General features: G+C 45.6%; 1 long non-coding RNA gene across 4 annotated transcripts in view; it reads right to left on the bottom strand.

The window, feature by feature from the left end:
- Window positions 1–957: 957 nt before the first annotated feature.
- The window catches only part of LOC111756869 (uncharacterized), a 39,224-nt gene continuing 27,753 nt past the window's right edge, over window positions 958–12,428 (bottom strand). For 2 of the 4 annotated variants that reach the window (XR_010043530.1, XR_010043540.1), the window contains 5 exons: window positions 9,534–9,696; window positions 4,913–5,050; window positions 3,079–3,985; window positions 2,391–2,521; window positions 958–1,526 (listed from right to left, as the gene is read on the bottom strand). This is a non-coding gene — a long non-coding RNA (uncharacterized LOC111756869). Of the gene's footprint in view, window positions 1,527–2,390; window positions 2,522–2,725; window positions 2,928–3,078; window positions 3,986–4,912; window positions 5,051–9,533; window positions 9,697–12,428 lie in introns of those variants that run through there. The other 2 variants (XR_010043548.1, XR_010043532.1) reach the window with 2 other exon arrangements.

Below are 12,428 nucleotides of genomic sequence, written 5' to 3'. Positions count from 1 at the left end.
GACAGAAGTAGGTGAAACAGGGCACAGACGCCTCGGCTGACCAGTCCTGCCAGCCCAAGACACCCCATCTGAGGAGCCTCTCTGAAAAGGCTCCAGTGTGAATGGTCCTCTCTAGAGACACTTTCTATCTTAAGTTCTTCCATATTTGCTGGGAAGTCTCCCTCTGAAATTACTTACTAGGTCTCACACATTTTCTTCCCAGGAATCTGGGAGCAGAGGATTCCTGAGGGAATCAGGCTTTGAAGTTTTAATACTATTTTCTTCCCACATCTTGTTAGCAGGATGAGAATGATAGTGTGCGCTGCAGGAGTTTGTTATCTCCTATGGGCAGATCGCCAGTAGATACTATTTGAGTTCAGAAGTAAAGAAACATTAAACCCGCTCAAGCTTTCAGCTGTCTAAGGGTAAACACTGGACAGGGCCCACACTTGCTATTGTTTCTGAAACCGCACAGGTGAGAGCACAGCTGCTAGGAGAAGTCCTCTGTTACCTTCTCCCCGACCTGCTCCTAAGCTCTTGTCTTGCCTGCAACAGTGGTGGTGGAAGGGGCTGGCATCCCTCACCAGAGATGGAAATGTTATCCTGGTCACCAGGACCTTATTTGATCTGCTGCACTGTGGTTGAAAAGGGCGTGCATACATTGTCATTTCCAGTTCCCCAGAGGGCCAACCAGGCAGTCCTTGTTCCCACCATCCACCTTGTCACTCAGTAGCAGCAAGGCCCTTATCCTCTCCTCCTCAGCCTTGTGGGCTCATCAGCGGCAGGAACTCAGAGTTCACTGGGGTTATCCAGAGGGCCAAGCCTGAGTTATGCACGGACAAAGCTGGGTCATCTATTTTTATGACCCAAGCCATGCTCTCCGCCTCTAGGGAAGACACGCCGTGGTACTTCGTTTAGTCTCGCCATACAAATGTTAATTACATGGTTATGATTTAAGCACGTTAACCCCATCTCCAGTCAATTGTCATAAAGTTTTATTAGGGAGCAAGACAGTCCTCACAGAAAGGAATGCCCCGTTGGATTCAGAGCAGTGGGCTTCCTCTCCTGCTGAGACCCTGAATGTGCTCTCACAAAGCTTGATGCATTGTCGCTGCACCCCAGGAACCTCAACCCTGGACCACCCACGGTAGAGACACCTCCCTGAGCTCCTTTTCTCGTAAAATTGCTCAAAATCTACATCACACAAGGTCCGGAAAACCAGCTGGCCAAGCCAAAACCTTTGGAAGGCGAGGGCCTGGGGGTTGCATAGAGCCCAGGACAAAGGGCAGATTCCTGTGAGCTGTGAGGAGAGAAGGGCGAAGCTCAGAACCGCAGTCCTCTGTGGTCTGCACCGATAGGTAAATCTCACAGAGGACTTCAGGCTGAGGCTGGAAAGAAGACACGGATTCCAGGAAAAGCGCTTAGGGTTGCTCTGAAATACTATTATCACTTCGAGTGTGAGGGACAGAGTGTGTAGGACAGGACGTGCGTAGAGGGCAGTAGGATCAGCCACGCACCAGGTGTACAGCAGCAAAGGTCACATCTGCCTGGCGACAGAGAGAATAAAATCAGAGTGAGGGACTTAGAACAAAGGAAAGCTTTGCAGAGATAATCTCAAGACAAGAGGGTGACGTTAGACTGAGGGGGAATATGAAACTTCCAGCCTACTAGATGTGTGGTATAAAAGCAGAATATGTTTATTGAGAGAAAGAAAGCTTCTGTCTCAGAGACAGAAGGGGTCCCAAGTGGGTTGCCAAAGACCCCACCTTTTCTAGGGATTTTATAGAGTAAAACTGCAAAGTAAGGCAGGCCAAGATGGGCTTGAGGTGGGACAGAACTATGATAACCAATAAGATTAATTACACAGGTAAAATTGACTAACTCAGAGACAAATGAGGAAAGAGTCACGTAGCCAGTGGGCATGCTTAACAGCAGTGACTCTTCCTGTGGGTGGTTGGGATGGTGACTCCTGGCTTCCTCAGGGTGATAGAGACCTAGTGAGAATATCAATTCCTGATGCTTGTCCTCAGGAAGTATGTGGGTGCATTTGTTTTATCTTTTGTCTTGAGGTCTGGCCCACAGTGGAGGTGTCATCTCCCCCTCTGGCCTTCAGCACCGGCTCCTTTGAGGTCTCAGCCCTGTCTGACTGTCTAGAGTATTTCTATCTAACTCTTGGCTGCCTGTAACAGTAGAAGCAATCAACTTCAGATTGAGAGTTTCTTGTTTCAGTGATGCACAGAGGAAGAGGAGAGGAATCTGGAGGCTCAAACTTTGAGGACAGAGTCTTAGAAGTAGTCCGCCTACTACTGGGGTCCTGCTAACCCTTTAGTCTGCATCCTCACTTCCAGATCATGTCCGTGCCTCTGCCTTGACCCCCAGCGAGTCACAGGACAAGTTTTTGTTCCACCTACCACTGCTACTTGTCTCAGAAGATAGGCACACTGTCTTCTAGATCTTAGCCCCTTCCCGTGGAGTCTTGGACCGATGGAAGCTCTCTCCAACATTCTGCCTCCTGCCTTAAGGTCGGTTGACTTCAATGGCTCTAATGGAAATGACCATTGCCACAGTGGTTATTAGTATGCGTGGGCCACAGATCTGAGCACACTTTATCTAACTGTCCACAGCCCAAGAATGAGATGCCATAATCCTCAGCCCTAGTTAACAGACAGTGACTCACTGAGCTACAGAACTAGTTTGTTGTTCTGCCTTTGTGAAAGAGTTTTCTCGTGCAATAGAGAAGCAAATGTACAAAAAGAACAGGTTTATTGAGATGAGGACGTGGGAAGGAGCACACGATCCATGGAAGCTGCACTGTCTCCTTCGAATTCGGGGATGGGACATGTGTAACCTCTGAGTGGGGGTGCTGCTTAGGGCGGGCATTGCTGACACTCGAGGAGCTGGTTGGCATTTTATTCACATGCAAACAGGTAGGGGAGTTACAATTAAGGCTGAGGAAGAAGCAGAAAGTGGTAGGTGTTACCGCTTTGGCCTTTCTCCACGTTAGACCCCTGCCATAAATGTACAGTAATTTATACTAGGACAAGAACCTTTCATTCCCATCTTTGTATTGTTAGGAAAAGGGCAAAGTCTCTCTCTTACTACTTGCTGCTGAAAGGGGGCGCCATTGGGGTTCAGGAAGGTTGACAGAATGAAGGTTGATGACCCTGTAGAAGCTGGTACCAGATGTTTCAGCCAGGACAAGGAATTAATCATTGGTGAATGTTCGCATCCTCGATTGGAGAAATAAAAACACAAGGCTATGAGGAGGCAGGCCACTGTCATAATTAAAGGGCCCAGGAGGGGTAGAAGGAAAAGTGGCCTTGATCTAAGTGGCCATGGTGAGGGAGAGTCTGAAAAATAAGCGTGGAGTTTGGGGGGTGGAATTGTGAGAGGTAATTATTTCCCCATCTGAAAGGGTAAAAGTTAATAGTGTAGGTAGGTAGGGCTCATCTTTGGCCCAGGAGTTGAGCTGGAAAGAATAAGAAGCATGAGAAATACAAGGCCTGATGACTGAATTGTGTTTGGGAAATTATAGAATAGGAGTGGGGAGGGTCGTGACTCTGTCTATATAAGTGACATGAGATCTTAGACCTACAGGAGTCTCATGTTTAACTAAACAGCTGAGGGCCGAGAGAACTAAGATAGTTACAGTGAAAAATTCACTAATAGAATGGAAGGGATCAGGAACCAAACAGGATAACAAAACATGACCTAGCCTGAAAACTGTGGCTGTGGGGCCTTGGTGAGCCAGAAAGGGGAGATGGGAGGTGAGATGACCTCTCAGAATATGTGAGTCAGGGGAGTTAGGGTTAGGAGGGCATCGCTTAGCTTGAGTGATGTGGAACCAGGATGGCACTCCAGCGACCTTGACCACTGTTGAGATTCCGAGGAAGACTGGGTAGGGGCCACTCCGTTTTAGTTGTAGTACTTGGGATGATTTCCTGTAACAGGACTTTAGTGAGTACATCAGCAGTCTCCCTGGTTGTGGGAAAGGCTTTTATTCATCCTGAAAAAGTACAAAGGTGAGAAGATATTTGAGAGTTTTGTGGAAGAGCATGTGTGTAAAATCTACCTGCCAGTGCTGACCAGGGTTGTGTCTGAGAAACTGATGAATAGGAAAGGAAGGGGGTGCTATGTGTCCCTGAGGAGAGGTTTTACTAGAGATAACAGGTGTAAGTTATTGAGACCTCAGAGTGTCTGGGTCAGTCTGCATAAACACAATGGAATAAAAAAAGACATTTTTAAGATCTATGACTGTAAAGTGAGTGGTTGAGAGAGGGATATGAGAGGGCATGGTATAAGGGTTTGGTACCACTGGGTGGGTTGGGATAACAGCACTGCTGATTACCTCAAGGTCCTGCACTAGACGATAAGACTCATCAGGCTTGAATAGTGGGAGAACAGGAGTATTATAGAGTGAATGGGTAGGTTTAAGAAAACCATTGTCTAAAAGGCACTTGATTATAGGTTTAAGTCCCTGTAAATATTTAGAAGCTATGGGATATTGAGGAACGCAAGGAAAAATTGAAGGATCTCTAGGACAAATTAAAATAGGCATGGCATGGGTACACAGGTGGGATTGGAGGTGTCTCAAACTGTGGGATCCACCAGAGAAGAAGGGAGGAGAGGGGATGGCTTTGTGGCACATCATGAGGGTGGCTGGAGGATAGAGAGCTATGGGGAGGGAGAAGGTAAAGGAGAGGTTAAGCTTTTGAAGAAGTTCTCTACCTGAAGGGGTGTGGGGCATGTTGGAATTGTTAGGAAGCTATGGGTAAAGAAGAGAGTCTGGAACCTGCATGGTATAGGCCCTGTCTGCAAAGGCTACATAGGTTGGCTGTCAACACCCACTATAGAGAGGACTTAATACAAGGGCCTGAAAACTAGGAAGAACACTATACATGGCCTCTATGTTCACGTACCTAGAATGTCTTACCTGAGACATCCAGTGGGACTTGGCACTCAGAGAAGAATACCTTAATGGAGGGCTGTGAGCCCCAAGCCCCATCAGTCTTCAGCAGCAAGTCCGAGTAGTTCAGTCAGTGATGGATGGATCTGGTGGTAATGAGATCTCCTGTGAGGGCAAGGAGTTAGAGATGACTTACTCGCTCTCTGGCAGCTAGGACAGTCACTCTTCCAGTGGCCCTTGAGATTGCAATAAGGGCAAGGCCCCAGAAGAATGCCAGGGTTCGGCTTTGCTGCACTTGAAGCATAGTCTGGGAGGAGGTCAGGCAGCTCTGTCTTGTCTCAGTTTACCTGTCTCAGAACTCCAAGTGTCACTGCTAACAGATCAGATTGCTATTTTTTCTTTTGGTTTTTATCTCTGTCATTGAAAACATGCAAAGTCATATTAAGAAGGTCTCCCTGTGTGGTTTGAGGGCTAAGCTTAGCCTTTTGTCTTGGGATCTGGCCCAAGTGGAAGATATCTGTCTCCTCCACAGTCACTTTGGGTAGGTGTACAGCGTTAAGTTTAAAGGAGACAAAGGCAAAGAATCAATTAAGTATGCAGGAGTCAAATAATAGAATCAATTTATGATTATAACTTTAGTAATGGCTTCCCATAAGGAGGATAAGGATAAGGGCCAGGGAATTTTAGAAACTGACATGTCATTCAGTTGTCATACACACATTTAGGTTTTACAATTGTGTAAGTACCTCCTGGTTGTTAGAATGTCTAATGCCATCTGAGTTTTGGAGGATGGCCTGTTTTATTAATTTTATCTTTTTATTTAGAGAGAGATCTGCTATGGTGTCATTTAACTCCAGTTGAGTGTAGTTAACTATGACCCCAATATGCATCATATAACCTTTTTTTTTTTGAAAAAAGGTGGATCCCAGCAAAAGGAATCCAAAAGGAATTTATAAATGTCTCTTAATTTAAGTTGTTGAACATCCAGAAGATTGATAACAGTACAGTGCAGTAGAGGCAGTAGGCTTAATATAGAACATTAAATGGAACTACTATTTTTTTTATTATTAAATGGAACTACTATTTTCTATTAACCAGGGTATTTTAACATTTGAGCACTGAAGAAATTTGTGATAATTGTTTGGACTGCTCACTGTTCAAGCATCTCTAAGTATAACATATATATTGCATACATTTAAAAAAATAATTAGGAAGCTATGGGTAAAGAAGAGAGTATGGAATCTGCATGGTATAGGCCCTGTCTGCAAAGGCTACATTAAGTCCCACTATAGAGAGGACTTAATACAAGGGCCTGACATTTGACTGATGATGACCTCCTGTTGATCTGACCTGAATCTCCTGGCAGGAGCACAAGAAAAAGGCAGATGCCTGGATTTGAAAGAAAATACTTGTCCTCATAAATAATCCCAATTTTACATTTGAAGGCATGAATATACCATCAGATCACAATGAATTGTCTCAGCCATATGAACTTTAGTTGGGGTGTCTCCTATAAGGCTATGAGATCATTGGGGCCTCCAATTTATGAATAAGAGCTGGTTAAAGTTACCAGGTGGCCACTTTCTTGTTTATCAGTTGAAGTCCTGTCCCATGTCTCCTCACCCCAAGGGATTTTGTTTAACCAATTCTAGCATCATTTTGACCAGCTGGCAATCTAGGTGGAAGCATGTTTTTAAAATCTATAATCCAAATAAACCTTGACTAAATGATCTGAAAATGTAAAAGAGAAGGAGAAAATCTTTGAACTCAAATAAAAAAGAACAGCTGTTTATAGAGCAGGCAAATGGACAAACAGACGCCAGATATATAGACTGACAGTCATCTTACAAGATCAGAATGCACTCAAATATTTTTGGCTAATTTGAACTACAATAAATAGACTAGTTTAAATCTTTGTATAGATTAATTAATGGAGGTATCTTGAAATAAGAATAGTGGAAAAGGAACCTAATTTATGTTTGACTGTCCTTTACGCGAGCTACAGCAAGATGGCTGCTGAGAACCACGCAGCTTGCTGGAATGCAGGAGACGGCATACTGTGGGCCGGCAGGGAAGATGGCGACCCAGGGGGGATGGGAAAGATGGCGACCCAGGGGAATGGGAAAGACGTATCATCCAAGGGGGTGGAGCAGAGCGAGCCAGAAGTGTTTGGGCCACCATAGAAGACAGAGTGAGAGAAAGACCCATCCTTAAAGTGAAAAAGGCCTAAAAATGAAGGGTTTTTGCCAACTTGCCGCCCTTGTGACAAAAGCATAAATAAAAGGTCAGCTTTTTGGTTTTTATAGCCTTCTAGAGGTCAAGAGCACGAAGGTTATGAACCAGGGACCCAGAGGTGTGTTTTTCGGGGGACAGGAAATAGTAGTTCCCATGACCTAATTAAAAGTGAGCTAAAAAACCAATTTTGCCTCAGGATATAAGAGCCCTAGCTCCACCTGAGGAACATGACAGTTGTCCCAGGTCACACTTAACACAAGAGGTCGTCACCTATTTTGAAAGCGTGACACAGAAAGTTCCAACACCCATTCTCCTCGGCCAGATCACTTTCAGGCAGGGTCCCAGGGAACAAAAATAACAGTTTTGCCTCAGGCTGTGCGGCCTAAGGAGCAAACTGGTATCCCTGTTCCAGGTGGCAGGATGGGTTTTCTGTCACAAGCTTACTAAGGAATGGAAACAGAAAACCCCGGCTGTAGCTCATCTGCCTGGAGTGAGGAAGGTGGCTGTTGCATGCGGATTAGCAGCGGCCAGTAAACAGTCCCGGAGGAAGACAAGGCAGGGGGCTCAGACTGGGAGGGATTTTTAGGAGCTAACACATTCTGCCATCTGAGTCACAAGGCACCGTTAGGAAAGAGTTTCCTGACACAATAGAGAAGCAAAAGTACAGAAAGAACAGGTTTACTGAGCTGAGGACATGGGAAGGAGCACACAGCCCATGGCAGCTGGGCTGACTCCTTAGACCAGAACATGCCGGACACGGAACACAGGTAACCTTTGAGCGGGGTAGTGTGTAGGGTGGGCACTGCTGATGTGCGAGGAGCTGGTTGGGATTTTCTTAGTGCACAAACAGGTGGGGGAGGTGCAGTTAAGGCTGAGGAGGAAGCAGGAAGTGGTAGGCTTCCCGCTTTGGCCTTGCGCCGTGTTAGACCACCGCCATAACCGTAGAGTAATTTACACTAGGGCAAGAACCCTTCACTTTCGCCCATAATAACACAACTAGAAGTCTACTGACTTTAGCTCGGGCATTCAGATTCCACAGTGCACACTCTGTACTCTGTTAGCTCGGAAGTATTGGTGGGCAAATGGCTTTTCTGTTCCTGATCTCTCCTTCAACAATCCAACTCTTGACCCTCCTACAGATCCTCACCCTCTGATGCAGCCTTCAGCCTCCGTAACAGCAAAACATCTTACTCTCACTTTTAAATGTCAAACTGCACATTAGAACCAAATAAAATGATAACAGACCCTGCTCAAACCTATCACTCAGCGCTCCCTCCTCGTGTTTAACCCTTGCTCTGCCTTGCCTTTATGTTCCTCTACACCTGGCTTCGATTTTGAGTCAGTTCTCATCAGTTCTCACATCTGCTCCTGTCTCCATTGGCCTTCTTCTTCACATGCAGTCATTCAGTCAAACCACAGACTTCGGATTGGGCCTTGGTCCAACCCTGCCAGCGTCCACATGATTGAGCAAATCAACAACCCCTAGCTGACCTCTCAGTTCCTGTTTTAGGATCCTGATCTCAAATCTGCATGGTGTCTGGGGATTGTTGTATCTTTTCCTGCACTCTGAGTCACAAGGCACTTTCTCAGTCTCTTAGGCCAGGGCTTTCAGACTTAGTCCCCAGCCTGTGGGCACCCCGAGGCCCTCTGCAGTGAGGCTTCAAGATTAAGACTGTTTTTCTGTCCATACTTTGTGTTCTCAAGTTGCTGTAGAACAGCCGACCCTGGGTGTGAAGCTGCTGCTGAGGGCCACAGGGCAGGAGACAGAGAGACAGATGAGCAGAGGACCACATAAGGCACAGTGAACTGAACTGGAGGGCTCGGGGCCTGGAGACCAGTTCAGTTCCACAGGTTGGGTGGGAACAAGGAGTGTAATGTGTTAAGACACAACCGACCTCACGGTAACTGGAATGTGCCTGGTTTGTGGTAAGTTGATGTGAAAGTCAGCGTAGCCCTGGAGCTAGTCCAGGTAGAAAGCTGCAGAGCTGTCCCGTCCACAGTGCGGTGTACTAGGCAGTGCAGTGGACGCCAGGACACAGAAGTAAGGCCAGAAAGACTGACTCACCGGGACTGGCAGGGCGGGCAAGCTCAATGCTCACTGACGGGAATGAACTTCGAGATGTGCACAGGGTCAACAGTGGCACTCGGGGGCCCGAGGGGCACAGCCCCCAGCAGCGCCACCTTTGGAGCCTGCCAGGGTTGGACGCAGCAGGTCCAAAGACGACAGACGCTCTGTTCTCCAGCATGTCACCCGTGTAGAAGGCTCGTGTCGGGAGCCCTTTCCTAGGACTGCTGGCTTCAGCTTGCGCTGCCTCGCACTGCATGAGCACAAGCAGAATCTAGAACAGCTGGTCCACTGAGCTCTGGACTGGTGAGCTCTGGTGCTTCCCAGCGTCCTGTAGATAATACTTACCTGGACAGTCCTGTCCTCTCTTCTGACACTGTCCCTTTGTCACAGGCAGCAGAGTTACAAATATTATAGGCATTCAGTCAGGGCTGAGCCTCAAAGGAGCCAGAGCATAAGTTCAGACACCTTGCAGCCTTGGAAGAGACGATCAATCACCTCCTGCTGCGGGCTGGATTGCAAGACAAAAGGCAGAGCAAATGCAATGATACCCTAAGGATCCACAGTCCAGGTAGTCCCCTATCACCCCAGGAAGCAGGAGTCAGCATCCCACCCCCTACAGGAAGCATCTCTTACTAGTGACTTGCCACCCCATTGTTTCTGATTGAATCAATTTCACCTGAGCAATTAATCTTACTGATCGGCCACAGTTCTGTCTCATACCCCCCTTGCAAATTCCCACTTTCCCCCACTGTGGATCCATCTCACCTCATGATTTGACTCTATGAAAGTCTCTAAAAAGACAGCGTCTTTGGCAACCCGCTTGGGCCCTTCAGTCTCTCAGACAGAAGCTTGCTTTCTCTCAATAAGTATATTCCACTCTTGACCTCGGTTGTTCCTAAAATTCATTCTTCAATTTTAGAGAACACAAACCCATACTGGACATACAGTTTCATTCCCTGTATCATCTTGACTTGCCAAGCATCGCAAGAAACCAAAGCAAGCATTTCAGCAACATGGTGGAAAACGCCCCCGTTTTTCTCAGGATGATACAACCTGCTGTTCTAATGGCCTTGTTTACCCACAGTTTGCTGGGAAAGTGTGCAGGAGACACAGAGCGAAGCTGAAGCGGTTATTCTGGGTCAGCCACATGGTGGAGAGGCCAGGTGGCTGCGCTCACAGCCCACAGTCTATTTAGAACCAGGATGGTTAGTTTTGCACCTTCCCTAAGGGATAAATGGAGGCTTGGGATCATGGTGTCACCTTGTTGAGACTTCCCATTAGCGCTTGGGATGGGCCACCCTCTCCACCCACTAAGACAACACTGAAACTACCAGGATGAATAAGAAGACTCCAGAGCAAGATCCTTCTTAGCATAAGATCGTCTCTGCCCTCTTGAGTCACCCCAGGATCATCCGCTGCCTGCTGAGTTGTCGCTGGCCCCTCCCGCCACTGCACACACCCACTGCATTGTCCGCACCCAGTAAGCAGGGTTTGGTTTGGAGTCCCTGGGTCTTTGCTGGCCCTGAGGCGCTGACCTCCCAGCCCCCATCATGCACTGCCAATTTTGTCTCTGCTGCTTATTTCTTCCTTTTGCTGTACTCCTCACACAGGCAGTTGGGGATCTTGGCCAGGTCCCCAATACTTGACTACAGCAGAGTACAAAATGTTTCCTGATGTCTTCAGTTTCCTTTCGTGACCAGCCTTTAAGAGACTGCTTGGTGAAGACTGTCCACACCTGTCTAAAAGTGCTTCCTTCCTGGGCGGCTGTGGCGGCTAGCTCTCCCCGCCACCCCCACACTCACCTTTGCAGCCCTGGCCCTGGCCTACGCTGAGGATGTGCCTGGTCCTCTCCTCCCTCACCATGGCTGTCTGCGTCAAAGAGTTCCCTTCGCAATGTGCAACTCTTTCTTGGTATGTGCTACACTCTTTTTTTTTTTTTTTTAATTTAAAGAGAAAAAAGAAAGGAAATAAAAAAACAAAGCAGTAAAAGGTTACAAGTAATACAGAATTTCAAGAAAAAAATATACAGTAAGAAATCACTAGTCAATAGGTTACATATTGTCATCTGAGAAACTGTTGTCCAAATAATAAAATTAAAGCATTTAAAGTGGACATTCATACAGTGAGATTGCAGACAGTTCCTTTCAATGATCCAACAAAACCTCAGTAATATGGTTTTCCATCCTACACACTCAAACATACATGCAGTTATATCCCTTAGACCACCTTCCTTTCCTCTCTTTTTTACAATAACAATTACACTTTTTGGGTTTTTTTACTCCCACAGTTCTTATTACTTTTTTTTTGAAGAGAATAAAATCAAACGTGACTAAACAAAACAGAGTTGGTTAGAACAGAAGGATGTGCATAGTACATGATGCAAAAATAGAATACCAGGTGATCAAAAGTGCTTACCATTGTGCCTCTTGCTATTTTTAAACTGAGTTGCCTATATCATCAGTTATAATAGAATTGATCAAAACAGTACAGAACAAGACCAATAAAACCTACACTGGAGACCTTATAGGACTTCAAAAGAAGATAATAGTCAAACCATAATGGGCATCATAGTAAATATTATTGCCTTCAAAGTGGTTTCCTATACCCTCAAACTTGATACTATCAAATAAAATATAGTAAAATCAGACAGAACAAGATGGGGGGAGCAATACTGGGGTTCAAATCAGGTTAATAGGAAAACAAAAAAGTAACTATAATATATACCGCTATTTTTTAATTTAGTTTTCCCTTAATTGAAAAAAAATAAGAAAAAATAGATTAACTAAAAATAAAAAGGGGGGAGATTGAGATAAAAGAGGACATTGTAACCGAACAACACAGGTCAGAACCGAACAATGTAAGCATCACTGTGTTTCACCACCAGATAATCTAACATAATAGTAGTCACCATAGTGCCTCTTTCCTTGAATTATTTGAGTATAACTTCGTATACTATAGCATCAAGCATATCAAGACAGTGTGAAGCCATTCAAGAGAATGAAAGAATTACAGGGTATTTAGAATCAGCTAACAGAAAACTAACAATGGTTTCTATATTATCTCCTTGCCTATAAAAATTTTGTTTATACTATCGCATATAGTAAATATAGTAAGATACAACATGTTAAAACCAGTGGAAACAGATGTACAACAGGTTGATGGGACTTCAAAACAAGATGATATTAAATCAGCACTGGCTTTTATGATGTGTTTTCTTCAAAATAGCTATTCATACTATCA

Source organism: Cavia porcellus, unplaced genomic scaffold, assembly GCF_034190915.1.
Source record: "Cavia porcellus strain 051 isolate PalLab524CR breed Dunkin Hartley unplaced genomic scaffold, mCavPor4.1 scaffold_2, whole genome shotgun sequence".
Taxonomy (NCBI): domain Eukaryota; kingdom Metazoa; phylum Chordata; class Mammalia; order Rodentia; family Caviidae; genus Cavia; species Cavia porcellus.
This window is presented reverse-complemented; position numbering and strand designations above follow the sequence as displayed.